The sequence below is a fragment of the Octopus bimaculoides genome, chromosome 1 (assembly GCF_046866305.1).
Source record: "Octopus bimaculoides isolate indiv1 chromosome 1, ASM4686630v1, whole genome shotgun sequence".
NCBI classification, from domain to species: domain Eukaryota; kingdom Metazoa; phylum Mollusca; class Cephalopoda; order Octopoda; family Octopodidae; genus Octopus; species Octopus bimaculoides.
This window is the reverse complement of record NC_142928.1, coordinates 81,226,336-81,250,825: the sequence shown is the minus strand read 5'-3', so window position 1 is coordinate 81,250,825 and position 24,490 is coordinate 81,226,336. Positions and strand designations below refer to the sequence as shown.

General features: G+C 36.2%; 1 protein-coding gene across 3 annotated transcripts in view; it reads left to right on the top strand.

The window, feature by feature from the left end:
• The window catches only part of LOC106870366 (uncharacterized), a 124,113-nt gene that overhangs the window by 36,221 nt on the left and 63,402 nt on the right, over positions 1-24,490 (top strand). The window contains exon 1 of one of the 3 annotated variants that reach the window (XM_089353026.1): positions 22,331-22,391. The exons of the other annotated variants lie outside the window; for them this stretch is intronic. The gene's annotated coding sequence lies outside the window, so the exon portion shown is untranslated. Of the gene's footprint in view, positions 1-22,330; positions 22,392-24,490 lie in introns of those variants that run through there. 3 annotated transcript variants of the gene reach the window in all.

The window sequence follows — 24,490 nt, the reverse complement described above, 5'->3', positions numbered from 1 at the left end:
TTCAACCTCTTTACTCACAACATTCATGTCATTTGGTATGGCTATATCAATGATCTTTCAGTATTTGTCTCTCTTATTCAATATGACAATATCCGGCGGACAGTGTTCGATTATACAATCCGTTTGAAAATCATAGTCCCAGAGTATCGTTACTTTTCCATCCTCCTGCATAAATTTACTTGGAGCATGCTCATACCAATTCTCTGTTACTTCATATTGGTATTTACGGCATAAGAGCCAATGAAGATACACACACACTTTATCGTGGCGGCGCTTGCATTCTTTTTGTGCAAGGTTCTCAAATCCACTTACTAAGTGGGTCACATTTTCCACACTCTTTCCACAGAGTCTGCATTTCTGGGTGTCAGAAGTTCTATAGATGTTATACTTCACTGAATAGCGAGAGCCTGGTCTTGTGCAGCAATGATCAGGCTTTCGGTGGTACACTTCAAATCGCAGAAAACGGTCAACAGGCATGCACTGAAGTGTTGCAAACGGTAGGGTAGAAAGTAGGAGTCTTCATCCTCGAAAGAATATTCGATGACCACAAATCGATTCGAAGCTTAGTTTCTCGAAATTGGTGCTCAAGCCTTGAAAAAAAAAAAAGAGTTTAACTCATTTCTCCGTTTGGAAACGCTCGGTTATCCAAGGCGAGGCAAAGAACGAGCCGAAGCTTCACCAAGTGATATCTGAAAAGTTATTTGAAATAACTCATGAACACTGCGATAGCTTCTACCAAAAGATGCTCTGTTACGTCGACCGGTCTGAACAAGGGGAGATCATAAATGAATGATTCTTTTTCTATTTTTTGCGTATGTCTGAACAGTTCATTCAAGATAATTTGTACATTTTTACAAACTGCAACTTTTTTCCCGAGAAATATCAGTTGGGAAAAATTAAAAACCCTTATCTCAGGATAGCTAATAAACTTGGTCTGATTTAAATCAACAATTGTTGATCGTAACTTTTAATCATAAGAGTAATTTCAACCCTCCCCCTCCCCAAAAATTGCATGAAATTGCTATAAAGCGTGGGTTTATGCTACATCCTCCCTCCCCCCGTGGTATGTCTTTTAACTAGACTGTCTATTGTACATAGCATGCACGTGTCTTAGATGACATGTGGACACATTCAGGCAGGTCGTTATATCAGGATTAGTATGAGGTCATTTTTTTCTTTATGCCTACGTATTGTGAATTGCTATTAGTAAGTATTATGCAAAAGTAATGCTCATAAGTTCTTGGTAGCTGCAGAGTTTTCATTCGAGAACTATGCTATTCGAGCTTTCTATTCGAACTTTACCCAAGAGTGACCTTAAAAAAACCAGTCCGTTCGCTTTGATGAGATGCAAATTGAACAATTTTTTAACAAAAAAAGTGACTTCATAAAACGGTTATTAAGAGCAAAGAGCTTACTATTTTAGTTTATCCAACTCGAGTTTGTTGTCCCAAGCTCGGGGTTAGATCGAAGTTCGAGTAACAGTGGGCTCTACTGGACGAGTTAGATAAGATAGACATGTATTCCCTTGCGGCTGATGTAGTTTAACTCTTCTTTTTTTTTTTTTTTTTTCAAGGCTTGAGCATCAATTTCGAGAAACTAGCTTCGAATCGATTTGTGGTCATCGAATATTCTTTCGAGGTTGAAAACTACTACTTTCTACCGTTTTCAACACTTCAGCGCATGCCTGTTGACGGTTTTCTGCGTTTTAGCTTGTCTTACAAAGTCCCTTTGAAAAATTCAAATTTGATTGCAAAGAATTCAAATTTGATGGCATAGAACCCAAACTAGATCGAAAACATCTATATATATATGTGTGTGTGTGTGTGTATGTATGTATGTATATATATATATATATATATATATATATATATATATATATATATATATATATATATATATATATATATATATATATATATATATATATATATATATATATATGTATGTATATATGATGTATATATGATATATATGTACACACACACACACACACACACACACAGAGGATCTATGTGTAGGAAGTTTGTAAGCTCCAAGTAGTCCGTGATAGGTATAGAAAAGACTACGTTTGGGATCAATAATAATATATTGCGAGGGTACGGTTGAAGGCCTTTCCTATATTGATTTCGAAAAGCTGAAAAAACATTTGTTATAGCTCACGGTTAGCAGCTTGAGTCGCTATGAATGCGAATAAAAATCCATATTGAGGGAGTGGATCAGGTAAAATTCAGGTTACATATGTTTTCTAGTTAGCATATCTTCGGCGGGTTAACTTGGGATTCCTTAACGACACTATAACCTTCATATAATTAAGGTATCTTCGGCCTGATGAGTCGGTGCCTGAGTAACCTTCGTTGAATAATTATTACATCAGACGATCTGCTAGTTAGGAAACATATGTAGTCCGAATTTTACCTGCTCCACTCCCTCAATTTAGATATCTATCTCTCTATCTGTCTATCTATCTATCTATCTATCTATCTATCTATCTATCTATATATCTGTCTATCTGTCTATCTATCTATTTATCTATCTATCTATCTATCTATCTATCTATCTATCTATTTATTTATCTATCTATCTGTCTATCTGTCTATCGCTCTCTCTCTCCCTCTGTGTGTGTGTGTGTGGATATATATATATATATATATATATATATATATATATATATATATATATACATGCGTGTGTGTGCGTATGTGTGTGTATGTATGTATGCATGTATGTATGTATGCGTGTTTGTATGTATCTATGTAGCAATCTATTTATCTTTATATTTATGTACGTATGTATGTATATAAGTATGTACGTATTTGTATGTACGTATGTGTATGTACATGTGTGTATCTATTGTACGTATCTATGCATGCATGCAGGTATGTATTGCAATTGAATTTTGCCAAAATTTCTGTAAGATGTTGCATGATGTTGCTTGGCATTAGTTGAGCTCCGATTGATCTACAATACATAACTGTCAGCTACGATCGACAGATCCATTGTTGCAAATGCACCATACCTCCGTCTGACTGTGGACCACACTACACGTTCCAACATGTAATATCTAATCGTATGGGTTTTAATGTGTCGGACTGGACAAGTCTTAGGCATGTGTTTGTTTTTATATTGGGAAAACTAAAACATTGCCGATTATCAATAACAGTTTGAGATTAATGAGGTTAGTATAGATTTTAAATTCTTCTGCGTAGTGGAGAAAACCTTGACCTGTTTTCCAGCAAGAAAATATCTCACTAAGTTTTCACAAAATATTGTATTGTAGTTCATGGTATTGTAGTATATATCAAAACAAGGAAATACAAACGCGCGTGCACACACACATACACTCACTCACACATACACACATGTATGTATTATATGTATGCATGTATGCATGTATACATAGGCACATACTTATATATATATATATATATATATATATATATATATATATATAGAGAGAGAGAGAGAGAGAGAGAGAGAGAGAGAGAGAGAGAGAGAGAGAGTAGCGAGTTTTTTAGAAATTTCACTACCAGTGACCTAGCATGTATAAAAAGTCAATAGACAACATATTCGCAATATAAAATAGTGTACATTTAAACACAAGAGAAGCCTTTAACCAGCAGCTTTACATGCTAGAAGAAGCAGTCAAAACGACCAAAACCAAATTTAAGAGCAATTTCGAAGGGAATGAAAAATAAAAACTTTTACCTTGTTATTTTTTTACGGTCATACCCAGATTTCGAATTTTTATTTAGCAAGCGCAGTTTCAGTTGGCTTGCACGGTGAATTTGAAAAATTATAATATATAACAATGTGTTATTTGTCTCTTAATTATATGTTAATGTTATAGCGCAGTCACTGATGAGAATTTCGCCTGGCAAATTATTTAATTTGCTAAATAAAAATTCGAAATCTGGGTATGACCGTAAAAAAATAACAAGGTAAACGTTTTTATTTTTCATTCCCTTCGAAATTGCTCTTAAATGTGGTATTGGTCGTTTTAACTGGTTCTTCTAGCATGTAAAGCTGCTGGTTAAAGGCAGCTTCTCATGTGTTTAAATGTACACTATTATATATATATATATATATATATATATCAGTTGAATAAAGTTCAAGCATGGTCTGGTTTTTCACGTTTTTTATTATTAATCGGCAATGTTTTAGTTTTCCCAATATAAAAACAAACACATGCCTAAGACTTGTCCAGTCTGACACATTTATTTTACAATGTTGAAGTGTGTCAAACATTAAAAAAAATATTTTGTAATGTTCATAAAGTTCAATTAACCCTTTCATACGTTCGTAGTAATCATCGGATTTCAAAATCTACTTAACTGACAGTTGAGCTCTTGGCAACTGTAGTAAAATGACTAACTTCTTCCTTTATACATATATATATATATATATATATATATATAGAGAGAGAGAGAGAGAGAGAGAGAGAGAGAGAGAAAGAGAGAGAGATAGAGAGAGAGAGAGAGAGAGAGAAAGAGAAACAGACAAACAGATAAACAGACAGACAGACAGGCAGACAGAGACAGAGGGAGGAGATAGATAGATAGATAGATAGATAGATAGATAGATAGATAGATAGATAGATAGATAGATAGATAGATATACACACGCACACGCAAGGTTTCTTTGAGTTTCTGTCTATCAAAACCACTTCAAGTTGGATTAACACTTTATTGTCCACGAACGCCCCTTTCCTCTTACTACCCTCTTATATCTGCCATCGTCTCCCCCTCCACCTTTTTCCATTATTCTCTGTATCCATACTTACGTACCTCTGATCTCCTCTGTCGCTGTGCACGCCTCTCTCATGCCCACCCCACACTCTCCACGCCATCTTCCCATTTCTCTGCTATGCATGTTCATATTGTACCGTTGCTCGCCACCATCACCCCTTTTAAATACTGCCACTTACTACCACCTCCTCACTGACCCACACCTATTTCCCCTCTCCTCCCCCACCCAAACTGATATTCTCCCCTGACCACGCTTCCTGTTCTTCATTTACCTCTATTACAACCTAACCACCTGTCACTCTCCTTTCACATTCTACCGATATTCCCCAAAACCCTTCTCGATCTTCTGTCCCTATTCTCTTTTATTTTCACCTTCTTGCACTTTGAGGGTATGCCTTGACATCTCATCTCCACCATCTTTTCCAGCTGAGGTAGTCATGCTTCTCCTCTACAGCAAGACGCATGTCTTTGGACCCTCTATCATACTCTAGCCTTTCAATACCTAGCGCGAAGCCATTTCTCTAAGTACTGCACCCTGACTCAGTCGGGGTGCTTCTCTTGCGATTTACTTGGTGAGATCACTAGTGCCAGTGCCACTAAAAAGGTTCTCAATACACTCTCGAAAATGGTTGTTCTTAGAAAGAGCGTCCAGTCACAGAAATCGTGCCAAACCAGACATTGGAGCTCGACGTAGATCTCTAGCGCGTCGGATCCTGTCAAATCGTCCAACCCATGACTTGATATACAAAATATATATGTATATTGAAGACGGATGATGATGATATGTGTGCATGTATGTAGGTATGTGTTTGTGTATATGTATGTATGAATGTCTTTGTGTGTATGTGTATATGTATATAAGTATATATACATATATATATGTATTTAAGCATGTATATATATATGTATAGAGTTATGCATGCATGTATGTATGTATGTTTCTATGTATGTATATAATGAAAAAGTTCAAATGAAAAGAGACTATGGCAATAGCAGTAATAGTGTCAGCGAATAGACAAAATTCGACGTCGTACCAAAGGTTACAAACTATTGATAAGAAAATACATGATTGATTGTTTGAGTGGTTATTTTTTTGTATGGGCGTATCTGCATTTTCCGCAGATAAGTAATCCGTACATTATGATAGGAAGAACACATATTCTATCTGTATATAGTAACAGTAATTGTTGAAATGTTTGGTGAACTCTGGCCTTGAATAGATCTCTTTCACTCACGATATAATCTTTTGTACATGTGGTTGCAATGAATAATCATAAGTGTAATGTATAGTCATTATTTATGCGTTAGCTGTACTATGAATAGTTAACAGGAAAGGTGGCTGTAGATATGTTTTCATGAGATATGCAGGGTATGTTGTTTTTGTTGCTTAATCTCTAGCTTTTCCTCCGGTCAAACCCGCATATGATTGACGGCCTTCCAGCTATGAAGATCTCGTTTTATTTTCAGTATATTTCGGAACGTTATCCAGTTGGTCATACTTCGTTTGCCTGGGACTAAGATTTTTTAATGTTTATTACAATACGTTTTCGAAAATTCTGTTCGTGAAAGGTTCTTAAAAGACGAGTATCCATCCATCCATCTATCCATCTATCCATCCATTTCCTTCGCCCACTATTCCAGAGAGGACCATAGAGATGGAGTCCTCAGGCACTTCCTCCGTCGAGTCCTATCAGAAGCAACCATCATTAGACTTTCAGGTTGAATTTCCAGAGACGAACACGCTAGGTAAAACAATTATTGAAGTTGCTTGTAGACGAAACCTGCCCGCCGATTGTAATGAAGACGTGTTGCGTGAGGGACAATTTGTGTAGGTTTGTGTGGGTGGCTATGTTTGTTTGTGTCAGCTGTAGTATAGATAGGTACTTGGACTGATAAAATGAGGGTCGAAGAAAGCTCTGTCAAAACTCATTGCGATAAAGTATCTCTGATCTAAGCGACGAGAAACAATCTGTATTATAAAAGGGCCACTTTTACAAATGTTTTTTTGACACGATTTTAAATTTAACCTGACACGATTTTAAATTTAACTAATACGGAAAGAGTAAACTTTGCTTTCTCTGAAGCTCTCAAGAATAAACAAACAAAGAAATTTCCTGCATGGTGAACGGGAGTTGTTAAGACGATATATTTCCACAGAAAATTATTAAGTCACCTTGTTTAGCCGTCACTCACAAGTGAATGGTGACCTAGTAGTGTGAATCATGCTATCGCTAATTGTTTTAGGTTCCTATGTAGTTGCAAGCGGACATAAAAACTCCCTCGACCCTCCTAACTTAACCCAGCAGAACATCGAGGATTTGACATCCAAGAGAAAGAGATGGGCTGTACCAGAACAAGGGTAAGACTCATTTTCAGGAGAATACACTGAAGCCGCGTGGTTTAGTGGTTAAGGGTATTTGCCTCTACGATCGTAAGGTTGTGAGTTCGATTCCTAGTGGCGCGTTGTGTCCTTCAGCTAGACACTTCATTTCTCGTTGCTCCAGTTCACTCAGCAATCAAAAATGAGTTGTACCTGTACTTCAAAGGGCCAGCCTTGTCACATTTTGTATTTTTCGGCATAGCATCTTATAGTCGGTGGGTAGTGTATGAAATAATTCAAATATATTTCTGATCAACCAATTTGATTGTAGCTTATCATTCACAGTAATCGAACTTATACCTAGTGAGAGAAAACAATGCAATAATTCGTAAATATATTTATGTAATTTTGGAAAATAATAAACAACGGTTTGCGTGGTCATGATTGGAACGTTAGTCGATAAAAGTGAACAACAACAACTGGGGAATGGGACTGACAGATAACAAATATTCTTCTTTCTCTTGTGAACTTTGTAGTATTGCCGATTTTAAAAGATAACTTTTATATCCCTACAGAAGGAAATACTCTCTGATACACTGCAAATATTTATTTACAACCTAAAGATAACTAAGTTCGTATGTCGTGTCAGGATTTAACCATCTAACATACGACAAGCAAACAGTATTATTGAAGGAAAGCAATAATTCGACTGTATTGTTTCTTGAAATCATTTATTTCTGTGAAATTAATCAATTCCATCTTAACCTAACTTTGAATTTCAATAGACCTATATTCGATTGGAAACATAAATACTCGTCTCATTGACTTTAACTTCTAAACAATAGCTTAGTGGTGGAAATGCAGCCATCAAACTACCTACTTCATTCACATGTAATATATTTTAAAGTATGATGTACACTTGAAGTGGACAACATACATTAAAATGTTTTAGTAAGCACACTTGATCTACATAACAGTTAATCTCCAGTTTTCTTCAAGCTGTAGGTGACTTTCAAACCTCCTACACTAATCTTCCTTGAGTAATTTTCATCTGCTTTCACCCAATATAATTTCTGGATTGCATTCGATTAAATCAACACTGTACTTCTGGTATTTATTTTACTTATCTAGGTGCCGGTGTGGCCGTGTAGTTAAGAAGGTCGCTTCCCAACCACACGGTTTCGGATTCAGTCCTACTGCATAACAACTTGGACAAGTGTCTTCTGCTATAAGCCTTGGCCGACTAAAGACTTGTAAGTGAATTTGGTTCAGGGAAACTGAAAGAACCCTGTCGTATACATACATACATACATACAAACATACATATGTAACACACTGCCTAAATAACCAATCTTAAGAAATTAGGCTTCTCAGAACCAGAAAGGAGAAAGCTAATTCGAAAACTACAGATCCTGTCCATCACTGGAACTGTAAAAATCTGTAAAACTTTCCAGAAGTTTATCATCTAAATATATATGAGCATTCTAGATATGGAAACTATATGCATGAGAATACATACATAAAACATACAAATCTGCACATACATGCATACATACATACATACATGCATACATACATACCCTGTTATTGATGTTGAAATTCCAATGAAGGAGACTTGGATCTAGGTTAGAAACCGGTTCTTTCTCTATTGGCAAGAAATTTTGAAATAAACTGAATAATGACATACATAGATGATGATTGCTTCATCTTCTCAGATGATAGTCATCTCACATTGAGCCTCATTGTTCTGATTTACTTTTATCCTTGCATGTGTGCAGATATCCATCGCCACAGGACTTTATGAAATACAAAACGGATCAAGAAATGAAATGATAGTGAGAGATCTGTACATCATTATATTCAAATGATAAAAACTTGAACAACACTTTTGCCACTCTCTCGGTCGCCATAAAAGGTTCCAGTGACAAGCATTTCAAGATAACTGGTACTGTTGTAAGAGCAAGATCTGTGCCAGAGTACATTTCTCTTAGAAGAGAGCTTTACCCACGCTTTTGTCAAAAATAATAGAAGCTTCCTCTACGCATGGGAAATCTCTTTAACTCATAGATGGGACCCTGACAGATACCACCATTCCCGGTCAGAACGGACCTGGGAGTAATTAAGGGTGACTCCATGTTCCCCACAACTCCAGAACTCCAGAACTACATCCAATGGAACTTCACCATTGGATGTAGTTTAATGTCATACCTAATACAAAATAAATGTGTGTGTGTGTGTGTGTGTGTGTGTGTGTGTGTGTGTGTGTGTGTGTGTGTGTGTGTGTGTGTGTGTGTGTGTGTGTGTGTGTGTGTGTTTGCACTTCTTTGTTTTGATATCGTGTGATAGTTATGAGTGCCACAGTCACACAAACGGTACTTTTGTTTCCAATCCGCCATGAAAACAAAGTGATAGGAAAACGATACCATCTTGCTTTGAAACGCGCGAGAGTTGTCGATAGGAAGAGCATCCATCTTAAAAAAATCTACCTCAACAAATTCCGCCTGACACATGCAAGCCTGCAAAAGTGGATGATGATGATGATATCTGGTTGTTAAATAAAGTTCCAGTGTAGGTCGGCGGATTGGTGGAATCGTTAGAGCGTCGGACAGGATGTCATGTGGTATTTGTTCCGGCTCTTTACATTCTGAATTCAAGTCCTACTGTGATCTATTTGCAGTGGATAGACATAATCTGTCGACCGATTCAACACCCGCAACCTGGATATATTGCATCCATTAATGACCAAGTTTCGGATTTGAGAATATCTTCTTTACTTCATCCCACTAATCTTGGAGGCTCTCAAAAGGATCAATGGAACAGCCTTCTCTCCTGATTTAGAGATGTGTTTTTGCTTGTTGAGTTGTTTTTTTAGGGAGTGTGGGGTTTAATCCAGTACTTTTTCTTTTTATCTGGCACTTATTCTATCGATCTATTTTGCCGAACCGCTAATTTACAAGGACATAAACAAACCAACATCAGTTGCCAAGCTATGATGGACGATAAACACAGCACAACCACAAAGACACGCACACACATATGTATATACACGACGTGCTTCCTTACAGTTTCCATCTACGAAATTAACTCACAAATTATTGGTCGGTTAGAGGTTATAGTAGGACACTCTCGCCCAAAATACTGTGCAGTGGGACTGAACCCGGGATTTCACGTGACTGCAAAGCGAATTTCCTGGCCACATAAACATGCCTGCGCCTACATACCTCCTAGAGGCCCCAGAAGGATACGACCTCCTGACCACCAGTTTACTACCACTCCAAGTTTTGTTTGCTCTTATGAAAAGAATATAGAAAATCCATAACCGAACCGAATAGCGCTACATACTCTTAGGAGTATGCAGTTACATTGAAGGAGTGCTTGCTATGTAGTGTGTTTCGTATTCTAAATTCGTAATCTATTACATTTAAAATGTCAAAACAGAACATTTCTTTTGTGCGTCCTATGTGTAAATATAAATATTCCTTGGTATGTGGACATTGTTTCCATGTGAAATATATACCAGGTCTATAAATAACACATCTGTATATTATTTACAACTGGTGGTGATTATTTTAATTGAAGAATAGGTAAACATAGATTCGGGTTTACGAATTCTCTCCGGGCCCCGCTCCCCTCTCTCCCTTTTCCCTCTCAACTTTTATATATATATATGTGTGTGTGTGTGTGCGTGTGCGTTTCAAATTTAGGCACAACGCCAGCAAGTTCGTGGGGAGGGGTTATGTCGATTATATCGACTCTAGTGCTCAGCTGATGCTTATTTTATCAACTCCAAGAGGATGAAATGGAAAGTCGACCTCGGCGGAATTTGAACTCAGAACGCATAGACGAACTATATATATATATATATATATATATATATATATATATATATATATATATATATATATATATATATATATATATATATATATATATATATTATTTATAATGTTGAAAAAACAGCGATTTTAACTCACAGCATTCAATTATTAAACATCCATAGTTGGAATGAATATATAAAATTGAATATTAAGTATTTATGGAATTTTGATTTACTGTCGGGTGACTTTTGGCCAAATACTTTCTCACTTCCCTAATACATCTGTTTGTTGTTTACACACCCGTCTTCGTCTTTTGTTTATATATATATATATATATATATATATATAACTGGTGGATGTCTTTCTCTGGCTTGTCTCTGGATCATGTCAGTAGGGTGAAGAGAGTATCAGATGTGCTGTGCAAGTCTTATTAGACCTAAAATTTTAGGTTGTGCAATCGTCGGTGAGGCAGCTTTCCGATGCCCCGTCGAGTAGGAGGTTCGCCGCGGTGACCATAGAAGCAGCTGGCGCGAATCCGGGTGCAGTAAGCTTCGCACAGGCATTGCTGGCATTTTGCCAGTGATAATCTTCCTCGGTCACGTGTGGACAGCTATCATAATCATCATATTTAATTAATGTGCGCGCGCATGTGTGTTCATGCGTGTGGCCAGGATTTCGACCGAGGGGTTCTCAATTATCATATGAGCTCGTCATTTCATGACTAAATTGCGAAAATCACAAAATTGAAATAAATATTATTTTGATAGCGCAGTGAGAGAGTTTGTCCGAAACCGTCGTATCCACTCAAATATGTCTTTTTTTTTTTTTTATCTCTCCGAAGTAGATAAAATAAGTAGAAGATAGCACACTGAGATAACTAATATACGTGGCTCTGTCCAGTACGAAAATTTGATTTGTGCCAAAGTAAGAATTAATAATTTATAGACGTTTCAGCCGATCATTCCTCTTCCTTACAAAATTTTACCTGTTGTTTATTCAATATATATTTACTCGAAAGATAATGGATAACACCCATGAGCTCTGAAGGCCTCATCCTTAAACCGACGATTGATGTTCAATATAAACTTTTATAGGCTGACGTTTATAGGAAGGGAGAAACGCGCCCAGAGTGGATGTCAAAAAGGCTATAGTTCAGACGAAGACAATAAAGGAAAATAGTAGGTGAAGCTTAATATAGATGACAAAAAAGAACCGAAGTGGGTGCCGTGTTTCAATAAGGGTGGTACACAGTGCTTTAGTTCGGCAGGGAAGGGGGGTGTCAAAAATTTGCTATAATAGCGATTAAAGAAATAAAGAGGAAAAGTACTGTTACTGCTTACATGTTAGTGAACATTCATCATAAACCGATATTATTAAGATTTTCATTGATACTGTTATTGTCTTTTATATATACATTTGTACTTATTACGACTTCCTTACTTATTAACACGATTCAGCTTTTAAAATGTGCATATTTTCAAGCCCTAAACAATACTAGTAAGAATTTGGACTCTATATTGATCAGTTTGGAATAATAGTCGTTTATTATTATTATTATTATTATTATTATTATTATTATTATTATTATTATTATTATTATTATTATTATTTTACCTAACATCTCATTAGTACATCTAAAAGACATAGAAAACATTGTCCTTGACTCTTTGTCTTCAAAAAAGTGAAGAGAGAAATAATAATCATGTTAACTCCCATATATTCTCGTTACGTCTCGTTTAAGTCGAGTATTTTTACTGTGAATCTAATAATCTGACTGTGCTTCGAACAAGTCTTTGAAATACTTGTCAATAACGCACTCATTCTTTTAGAAATGAAAGCAAGGGAAAAAGTAAAAAGGAAGGCAAAAACAGGATAAAGGGAGGAACTGACATAAAAGAGATTGGCATAAAAGAACAAATGAAAACTTTTTTTTAAAAGAGTGAAGACAAGAATTCGCAGGTAAAAAGCGTGGTGACAAGTAAAGTGGAAACAAATAGATAGATAGATAGATAGATAGATAGATAGATAGATAGATAGATAGATAGATAGATAGATAGATAGAAAGGTAAGTTTGTATGTTGCTAGATAGGTAAATAGGTAGGCAAGTCGATAGGTAGCTAAATAGGTAAACAAGTAGATAAGTAGGTTAAGCAGATTGTGTTTAAAGGCTAGGGTTAGGGTTAAAGGAATAGATATGCATAGAAATGACAGTAGGTGGGCAGAAGGTAGATAAAAAGGAATGGAAGAGGATAAAGACGTAAGAAAGTCAGTGCTGAATGGTAAGGGATGGGTTGAGGAAAACAATGGACAATGTACATAGAAGAGAAATTAAGCAAAATGGTATAATAGAAAGAATCCTGCTGTGAATGAAATTGTTTTCATTGGCAATGTTGAAATATTTGTTCGGAAACAAAGTGGTTTTTGTTACCAAGACATTTGAAAAGGTGAGCTCGCTAGCAGTAAACGAGAAGTCGCAATAACTATGTTTCAGAATTTAATATTCTTTTCTACTCTAGGCACAAGGCCCGAAATTTGGGGGAAGGAGCCAGTCGATTAGATCGACCTCAGTACACAGCTGGTACTTAATTTATATACCCGAAAGGATGAAAGGCAAAGTTGACTTCGGCGGAATTTGAAATCAGAACGTAAAGACAGACGAAATACCGCTAATCATTTCGCCCAGCGTGCTAACTTTTCTGCCAGCTCGCCGCCTTATTTCAGAATTTAATATTGGTTTTCTCTCGTTACTTTGAATCACATCAGGTTGATTTTGAATTTCCTCACTCTATGGCCAAGCAGAATTAAGATACTTAAGGATAATCTAGGGCTTAGAGTGCCAGCCTACTAACCCAATATAATATGATCGGTTGTATAATGTCTTCTTGAAAAAGTTTCCATTAGACTTTAGGAAACTATCAATACTTTACACCAGTTGTTCTCAACTAGGGTCCATATAAGATTTAGGGGTGGGTCTATACAACAAAATAGTAAATTGGGGATCAACAATAGTATTTTAAGAACCCCTGAAAAAAAATTGCTTTAGATGTATGTATTGGTGTGTATTGCAAGCTGGGTTTCTTTCTCTAACATTTTACTTAGTTCAACCTACACAAGTTAATGTGTGAAAAACAAAATAAGAATTTTGAAAGAAGTTTCTATAAAACTAATTTTTAAACATCGAATGACTATGGGGTCCACCAGAATAAAATAGTTATCAAAAGGGTCTATAAGCAAAAAATGGTTGAGAAACCCTGCATTATACTGACATACAATTCAAAACATTCTGTGGGAATAATTCCACTATGGTATATTACAGGTACATCTGATATTGATGTCGAATGTATGAAAAATATAAAGAGGGTCCGATCTCAAAACGTATAGACACGTTACTGAAAATCAACCGAAGAGTTTTGCGTGGTCGTTCAACTAGCTAGAAATAACAACCAATTGTCGTTGTGATGTTTCTTTTTCCTTTCAAAAATCACTACTACAATCTTATAAAACAAAAAAAGGCACACTGGACTGTGTAACCCTTGATACTATATACTATAAAATAAGATGTGATGGTCAAAGGCGAAACGTATTTGTTAAAGTGCCCATTTTATCAGGGTTGATTGAGGTACGAGCTAAACAACAGCAACCAACTAACTAAACACTGTAAGTCTGATTCTAATCAGGATCTGCCCCATCCATCACATTTAGTCAAAATACTAATATTGCCAAGTAGGACTGGTTGAAGTACCCGCAGCAACTCGGATAGTTACTTGGGGAGTCACATGCTAGGAGACGACACGTCTTGTCTTAGGGATTTACCAAATATGAAAAAGAAAACATGCAAAAATTATAAGTAAATTGAAATAAAAACAAAATGCATAAGTTCCTTGAGTGAAGTAAAAATTATTTTAAAATATTGCATGGTTGAGTATGGGGCTGTGAAGGATGGGTAAAGATGTTATATGGATGAACGGACTTGAATGATTAAAGGATCATCGCGATCTCTCTTTTTTTCGCTGTGGTAAGAAGTTTGCTTCACAACCACATGGTTACGGGTTCGGACCCACTGTGTGGTATTTTGGGCTATTTGGCAGATGGAAACTGAAAGAAGCCCAACCACATAGTCCAGCCTCATTGCGTGACACCTTGGTCAAGTGTCTTCTACTATAGCCACGGGATCCCACCCACGGGTCGATCAAAGCCTTGTGATTGGATTTAGTAGACGGAAACTGAAAGAAGCTCGTTGTATGTATGTGTATGTATGTGTGTTTGTGTTTGCGTGAGTGTGTCTTTGTGTCTGTGTTTGTCCCCCACTATCGCTTAACAACCGGTGTTGGTGTATTTATGTCCCCGTAACTTAGCGATTCGGCAAAAAAAATCGAAAGAATAAGCACCAAGCTTTAAAAAATAAGTACTGGGGTTGATTCATTCGACTAAAAATTCTTCAAGGTGGTGCTGCAGCATGGCTGCAATCTAATGACTGAAACAAGTAAAAGATAGATGTGTGTGTGTGTGTGTGTGTGTGTGTGTGTGTGTGTGTGTGTGTGTGTGTGTGTGAGTGTGTGTGTGTGTGTGTGTGTGTGTGTGTGTGTGTGTGTGTGTGTGAACCTTGACAACCGGTGCTGGTTTATTTACATCCCCTTAACAGTTCGGCAAAAAGAGAGATAATATAAGTACCAGATTAAACTAAAATATAAATACTGGAGTGGACTTGCTCGACTAAACTCTTCAAGGCAGTGCCCCAGCATGTCCGCAACCCAATGACTGAAACAAGTAAAATATACAAAGATAGAACGTTTGCTTTTTGTTATTCGTCCTACCATCCGATTTAAGTTGCTAATATCCTCTGTTTGTTTCCCATCAGCTTCACCCACAAATTTGTCCTCATTTCCAAATTCAGCACAGTCGCACCTTTGTCCTCATGTCACTTTACAGCCCTCTCATAGCCGTATACCTAACTAGCTATCTGCTTCCCCAGTTTTTAATACAGCAGTCTCCATTCTGCCCTAACAGGCCTGTTTAAACATCCTCTCTCTCCGCTTCAGTAATTAAACTCACCCTCACTGCCACTCCGACAACAGCAGCTTTCTTGTGTCCTTGTGTTGAGGAAAAGTAATTTTCTTTTACTTAAGTTTATTTCTTGTTTCTCGTTTATTTTTAATTTTCACTTTCTGCTTTAATTACTGTTTTGCGTCAATAATTAGCAGCTTCACTAACTGGTTCTTGAGCCTAAACTAACCTACATTATATCTAACAGAAATGAAAAACAATACAACAAAAGGTTTCTTAGTTGTTTGTAGTCAGTAATAGGCAGTTTTGTCTTCTCAAACCTGGTATTCGGATGAATCTTACCAACAAGTGGAGACACAATGATTTTGGGAGTATTGTCCCATATAATAGAGTCTCAAAATTTCTGACAATGAGTATATGCATATAGATATGAATACATACACGCATAAATACAAACATACATGCATACACAAACACGTGCAGACGTGTGTGTGTGTGTGATATATATAATGTGTGTGTGTGTGATATATATAATGTGTGTGTGTGTGTGTGTGTGTACTGGTTTCAATCTTTAGACTATGGCCATGGAAGGACACCGGTTTACACAATCATAACAACCTCATGACTTATTTCAGTCTGGTACTTAATTTATCGAACTTACTTCCTTAAGGTTTTCATAAGTGAGTCTTTGAGTCACTCGTTCTCATCATCCAATAAATCTTGAAATTAGCCACTATCACCTTCTTGAAATTCCACCTCACGCGCCATTTATACAAAACTATTTGCGGGTCGAAACTGTTTCATCTTCTCCGCTATGAGCTTTTCTGACTGCATTTAGGTAAAATTTCCTCCTAATCCTAATGAGACTTCTTTAACATTTTTATTGCGTTTTTTTGAGATTATTCCATAATTCTGTACGAAGTCATGTTTATCATCTGTCGCTACAATTAATGTCTTTAAAACGAAAATAATTCATTGATGCTGTATGCTGTAGTAGTGAAGTTATGCATAGAGTGAATGAAAACGATTACAATAGGTACACACGTTTTAGAGAATAGAGATTTGAAGGTTGATCAGGAACGCCGCCTGACCTCGCTTTACTATTTGACAGCAGGGCAGGAATGTTCAACAAACGATTCTGCATAGAAATCCCGTGTAATCCAAGCTTTTCTTCAGATTTACATATAACAAGGAGACTAAATTTGGAGACGCCTTTCATTGCTCTGAAAGTGTCAGAATGTTAAACCAACAACGGGTTAAGTTTCAAGCCTCCAGTGACATTTGCTTTAAACAACAATGAAAGGCGATCTTTTTCTGCATTATTTCGTGCTGTCTTCTGTTCCCCCTTCGAGGTGAAAATTTTAGAAGATAAACATTTCTAAAATAGCTCACATTAATTTATATTAATACATACTTGGATTCGGTGAAAACCTCTTTCCTTTAGATTGTACTGGAAATTCCGATATCACCTTGATGTTAGTACTGATTCCTCTGTAATTTCAATACTTGAGAAGTTAGATCGTTTGTTAACCATTTCAATCAATCTACGAGGAGTAACAAACGTTTAAATGAATTTCTTTTGTTTTTTTTAACTGATTGAATTAATTTAACACCTGTTGCTGATTAAGGGGTTAGGAAAGTGACGAATAACACCGTGACACAACATCCACTCGAACACTTAACATTTTCTTCATATTTACCATATTTTTACTGTACAATAATGTCAATTTAGAAGCGTGACCTTTACTTGAGTTTTGCATGGTAACATATTTCGTTAGATTATTATTACTATTATTATTATTATTATTATTATTATTATTATTATTATTATTATTATTATTATTATTATTATTATTATTATTATTATTGCCTTTGCACAGCTTCTAACGCTGGAGATGTACTACAGTGTCAGCTGTTCACTACCAGTGAACTAAGGCAATACCTCTTATTTTTCGAGCACCTTCCGGAGTATTCGAGCGGTTCCAAGCAGTGCGGTTTTCTGCAAGTGCTCCAACCTTATTGCCGCCCCTATTTGTTCCACGTACTTCTCGAGGGTTTTGCTCACTGTTCCCAGGGCTCCAACAATTATTGGTACTACTGCTCCCTTTTTCATCGACCACAACTGCTTAACTTACCAAGCTAACCTGTCATATCTATCGACTTTTCTTTCTTCCTTATCGCATACCTTGTTGCCAGCTGGGCATGCTATATCTATGATCCAGCATAGTTTGTTTTCTTTCTCAATTAAGACTGTCTGGTTTCCTATTCTCTATCTCATGGTCGCACTGAATCATAAGATTATTATTATTATCATCATCATCATCATCATCATCATCATCATCATCATCATCATCATTATTATTATTATTATTATTATTATTATTATTATTATTTAAGACGTCACACAGTATCCAATACCTTGATGTTGATGATTGAAGATATTGTGTCTACTGGGGGTTTGTATTGTCTGTCAAATCACAACAACGGCCTCAGACAGACATTACTTTATGCAATATGCGTTCTGTTCCAAGTAGTGTCTACTTTTGCAATACACCTAGATTGTAGGGTATTTCTAAAGTTTCCAGATATTTCTTCAGGTTGGGTGGTATTGAACCCAATGCTCCGATAACAATAGGGACAACCATCTAAGTGACATTGGGGTACACATATACGAAACCCAATATACCCATCATGACTAACCATCTGTTAAGGGTACACCAGGCACATGCACCACAACCATATATGAGCGACTGGGTGATCTCAGATTAAGATAAACAACGCATGACCTTGCAGATAGGGCCCAATTAGAAGTTTATTTTGGTGGAGTAGCACATCCGGTTCAAAATAATAATAATAATTATTATTATTATTATTATTATTATTATTATTATTATTATTATTATTATTATTATTATTATTATTATTATTATTTTATGCTTGAATTTTGTTTTGCATTTGTACAAGTTGGATCCAAGTCTCACCCAGAGACAACAAGTTAGAAGTTCATGTAGGTGTTATGCCTAGGGTACCATATATTTGGATTTGTACAGTTTTGTTCAAGTGAATGTTAAGAAACCATAAGAAAATTATGTGTTTGCTTTAAAATATGAGATCACATAGACAGTATTTTACGTAGGATATGGGCAGTTCCCATGAGCACTATCTTTTGAACTTCAGCCATTTTGGGGTTTCCTGATATCTGAGCTAGGTAGTAATCAGATATTGTTTTCGTCTTCAGATTCCACATTTTGCTAATTTCTATTTCAAGATCTTTATATTTACTCAGTTTTTGGTAGGTCTTGACAGATACGTTTATATCGATTGGGACAGTCATATCAATGAGGAGGCATGATTTTTGTCTGAAGTCTTTCAGTATGATGCCTGGCCTATGTGCGTCTATCTTTCTGTCAGTTTGAATGGTGAAGTTCCAGAGGAGTGCAATGTGATCATTTTCAAGTACTGGGGGTGGTTTGTGTTCCCACCAATTTTTATCATGGAGCAAGTCCAGGTTTTTGCATATTACCCAGTGAATATATTGTGCAGCTCTATCATGCCTGTTGAGATACTCTGTAGGCGCAAGCAGACTGCACATGGAGACAACATGATCGATGGTCTCATTTTGTTGTTGGCATATACGACATAATGGGGAGCTGCCGTTCTTTAATATGTTGGCCTGGTAGTTCTTTATCATTATCATTATTATTATTATTATTATTATTATTATTATTATTATTATTATTATTGAACTGGCAGAATCGTTAGCATGCCGGGCGAAATGCTTAGCGACATTTCGTCCGTCCTTACGTTCTGAGTTCAGCTTCTGCCGAGGCCGATTTTCCCTTTCATCCTTTCGTGATCGGTGAATAAAGTACCAGTGAAACACTGGAGTCGATGTCATCCACTAGTCCCCTCCCGCAAAATTTCAGGTCTCCTGCCTATAGTAAAAAGAATTATCATCATCATTATTAATATTATTATTATTATTATTATTGACAATGCAAATCCTAATAATTCCACCACAATATTTTGCTTTTCTCTATCTTCTGCTCTATTTGTGACTTTTAGTTTGATATCTAATCAAAGTTCTTTACACTACGTCACATGATGGGATACCAAGAGTGCTGAGTTATTTTTTAATTACCTTAATTTAAGAAATAGTGAAATTTCTACACAAGTGTTACGATGGAATACTCTCAAACACTCTAGATTGAAAAAATAAACCACGTAACTGACTGGCTGTATCTTTTTGTACTCGCTCATGAAGCCATGTGATGGTTCCTTAAAAGGGGTTCGACATTAAAGGGGACACTCCAGAAACGGCCAAAAGAAATGAATAGGTGGGTTTTTGTTTCTCCCCCGTGGTTTGGCTCTTAAATTACTACAATATTTAAACGTCGCGCGGCCGCGTGTGCGAGTGTATGTGTTTGTTTGTGTATGTGTGTGTACGTGTGTGTATGTGTGTTAGGAAGTTAAATATGATGATCGGCAATAACATTTAACTTCCTAAAAAATAAATTACTGCTCTGTTTTAGATTGTGCTTTTTTTCAGATATATGAATTACTGACGATATATATATATATATGTGTGTGTGTGTGTGTGTGTGTGTGTGTGTGTGTGTGTGTGTGTGTGTATTTATTTATTTATTTATGGGCAAATTTGTTGTTGAAAATGCACCTAAATTTGAAAAACTTGTAATTGTTTAAAATAAATTTATTTACATATATGCCAAACTAGTTTCAACATTATTTTTTGTTTATCAATGGTAAAAATTTAGAATTATGAATAAGAAAAACATATTTAAAAGTTTCAATGTTGACAAATTAAAATGTTCATCCTACAGAACTTCTTCAACTTCAACGAGAACACTTATACACAAAAATCGGTCACAGTGCGAACTTTGTTATGGCATACTTGGAAGTCCAAATATACGAACACGCTACACTGAAATTTGGAGACAACTTCCAAAAATACTTACTCACCACTGGAAACGCTACCTGGATGACTGTTTCATTCTGTGGTCACATAACCTTGAACAACTCTCAAAATTTAAAAACTTAACAGCATTAACCACAGAATCCAGTTCACAATGGAATACAGCCGCAAACAACTACCCTTCCTGGACATCTTAATCATAAAAAGAGATACTGAAATAGAAACCGACATCTTCTTCAAACCAACGGACTCAAAACAATATCTTCAATTCTCCTCTTGCCACCCAAAACATACTAAAATAAATATACCGTTCAACTTAGCAAGAAGAATTTGCATGATTGCATCAAATCCCGAAACCCGAGAAAAGTGGCGCCAAGAACTTAAAAACACATTATTAGATAGAAAATACCCGGCCAGTCTAATCAAAAACGGAATAGAATGTGCAAAAATGTTAGACATCCTAGAGTTACGGAAAACAAGAAAACACCATGACACACTTAAAAATTTACCTTACGTATCAACACACAAACCGAGGAACATAGAAAAATACAACATCATCCACCAAAACATACCCCTCCTTATGAAGGACCTGCGAATGAAAAAGGCACTGGAAACTCATAAAAGCAAGAGACAACCGCAATCCCTAAAAAAGTTACTCACCAGCGCCAAATTACCCTCCAGAAATACAACCCTACAAGTCAAAAAGTGCAATTGCCCTAACTGCGGAACTTGTATCTTCCTCTTGGCGGGCTCAACATACAAATTTAAGTCAGGTCAAACTTTTACCATAAAAAAATCACTTCACCTGTGCTTCGAAGAACTTAGTCTATGTTATCAAATGTGGAGGGTGTGGTGGAGACTACATAGGTCAAACTAGTTTAACCTTGAAGGACAGACTAACGGTGCACAGGTAACAAATCCGGGACCCCACTACTAGGAAAATTCCCGTAAGCAAACACCTAGACTAATGACCCATAAACATAAACCCGAAATACCAAATCTTCCCTCTCTATTAATGCACCAGGAACACTTCAACCCAATTCCGTTTAAATAAGGAAAGCATACTCATTAAAAAATCTAAGCCACAACTGAATATCCTTTAGAAAGAAGGAAAAACACTAAAGAGAAAAAGGAAAAAAGACTCATTTTCTCCACACAAAAACAACCAGGAACAACAAACAATTTTAAAAACTTTAGTAATAGTCTTCCACCCGGGTTTCGAAACCGGAACTCCAAATAACCAGTTGTCGACGTCACCTATCTCTAGACCAATGAAATTTTACAAACACTAGTTACTGACGTTACCTAACTTTAGACCAATCAAAACCGAACTTCCGCAAATACAACAAAATGAGCCTTCAAAAAAATCAACCAACCGGAACGACTGATGACCGATCCCTACAGGGAAGCCAACCAGGCAGAACGACAAACTTGACCACAAGACGTCACCAGTACTTTAACGAATCAAAAATCAGATCCGCTCAGGGGAAAATTATAAATACACCGAATTCCAAGACACACCGCTATAAGCGAAAGTTCCTACACACGACGGAAAGAGGATCGAAGAAACTGTAAACCAAATCCCTTTTTTTACTATCTTCATTTCTCCCTCGCTTTTTTTTTCCTCTTAACTCAGTATGACTGAACTTTGACGATATTCATTTCTTGTCGATCACTTCTAACACTAATGACCTTTGTACATTCAAACAGATAGATGCACAGTTTTAATATTATTGACTATTATAAACATCTAAACTTGTTAACATCGAAATTTTTGAATATGTTTTTCTAATTCATAATTCTAAATTTGTCTATTATGAACATTTTAATTTGTTATGAACATTTCGATTCATAATTCTAAATTTTTACCAATGATAAACAAAAAATACTGTTGGAACTAGTTTGGTATATATGTAAATAAATTTATTTTAAACAATTACAAGTATTTCAAATTTAGGTGCATTTTCAACAACAAATTTGCCCATATATATATATATATATATATATAGTAGTAGTAACAAAGAGGAATTTCGACTATTCCTACGCGAAAAGTTGTAATATATATAAGAAATTTAAAAATTTCTTATATATATTTATATTAATCCATAAACATTTTTTTCCTCTCTCCGTTTTTTTTTTTACTGTTTTTTTTTTTTTTTTTTTTGTCTTTTGTTCTCTCTCCTCTTTTTCGTCTCAATCCTTTCTGTCGAAGAGCGTAGGCTCAAAACGTCAAAGACTTTTCCATTCTTCCCGAGCGTCAAACTAATTCACTTGCTTGTTCAGAAATATTCAGAAATGTCTTCCTTTAAATTTTTCATATTGTACAATGCCTGTTGTTGAACAAACTGATCACATTTTACTATTGAAAGGACGATTGCAAGTCAAAATATGTTTAAATATACTTTATGTAGAGGGGCACACATTTCATATTTTCTATTGCAATAGAATGTGTAATGCTTAAAGTACCTGAGTTGATATAAATAACTCTTCTCTTCTAAGCTGTGCACCAGTATGGCCAAAACGTAATTAGTGAAATCAGTAAAAGAATAGCAATGTATATCATCATCATCATCATCATCATCATCATCATCATCATCATCATCATCATCGTTTAACGTCCGCCTTCCATGCTAGCATGGGTTGGACAATTTGACTGAGGACTGGCGAACCAGAAGGCTGCACCAGGCTCCAATCTGATTTGGCAGAGTTTCTACAGTTGGATGCCCCTCCTAACGCCAACCACTCAGAGAGTGTAGTGGGTGATTTTACGTTCCACCGGCACGCGGGCCAGTCAGGCGACACTGGCAACGGCCACACTCAAAATGGTGTTTATTACGTACCACCTGCACAGGAGCTAGTCCAGCGGCACTGGCAATGACCTCGCTCGAATGTTTTTCACTGAAAGGTTTTGGCTTGCGAATCGGGATCTTGTTCAAAACGGGGGCACCAGTTTTCATTTATGTTTTATGTAGTGTTTTTGGTACCGAAAGACTTTCAAACTTCGTATACTTATCTATTTTATGTTATAGAACAGAAAAAAATTTTTGTATTCGGATTTATTTCATGTAAAAAGTTGTCTTATTTCGATAATTTCAACCAATCACTGACAAGTATTCAGCTGTTTACACTTACTCCTTTGGCACTTTAAGCGGTGTAAAGCGTATTTAATCTCCATTACTTCTGACATTTTGCAGAGGCAACACACGTGTGTTCGTTTTCCCTAACCCTAACCCTAACCCTAACCCTAACCCTAACCCTAACCCTAACCCTAACCCTAACCCTAACCCTAATTGACTTGCTCCTTCCCTCAAAAACCATGCCTTGTGCCTATAATAGAAAGGTTTATTAGCTACTACCAATATGCTTCAGCCATTTTTTGACAAGGAAATAATAATTTTATCACCGCCGAGAATCGTTTGTTTACGTAGTCAGCACTTAATTTTTACGGCTGAATGGACGTCAGTCATTGGTTGAAATTACAGAAATACGACAACTTTAACATGAAATAACTTGCGATGTACGTTTTTTTGTTAAGAAGATTAAGAGAAGAAGATGTTTTATATGACACATTCTACCAGTGTCCCAAGTTTCAAAGTGTTTCGTTAAGAAAATACTGGTGCCCCCGTTTTGAACAAGATCCGCGAATCGGGTTTCAAGATTGAAGATCGGA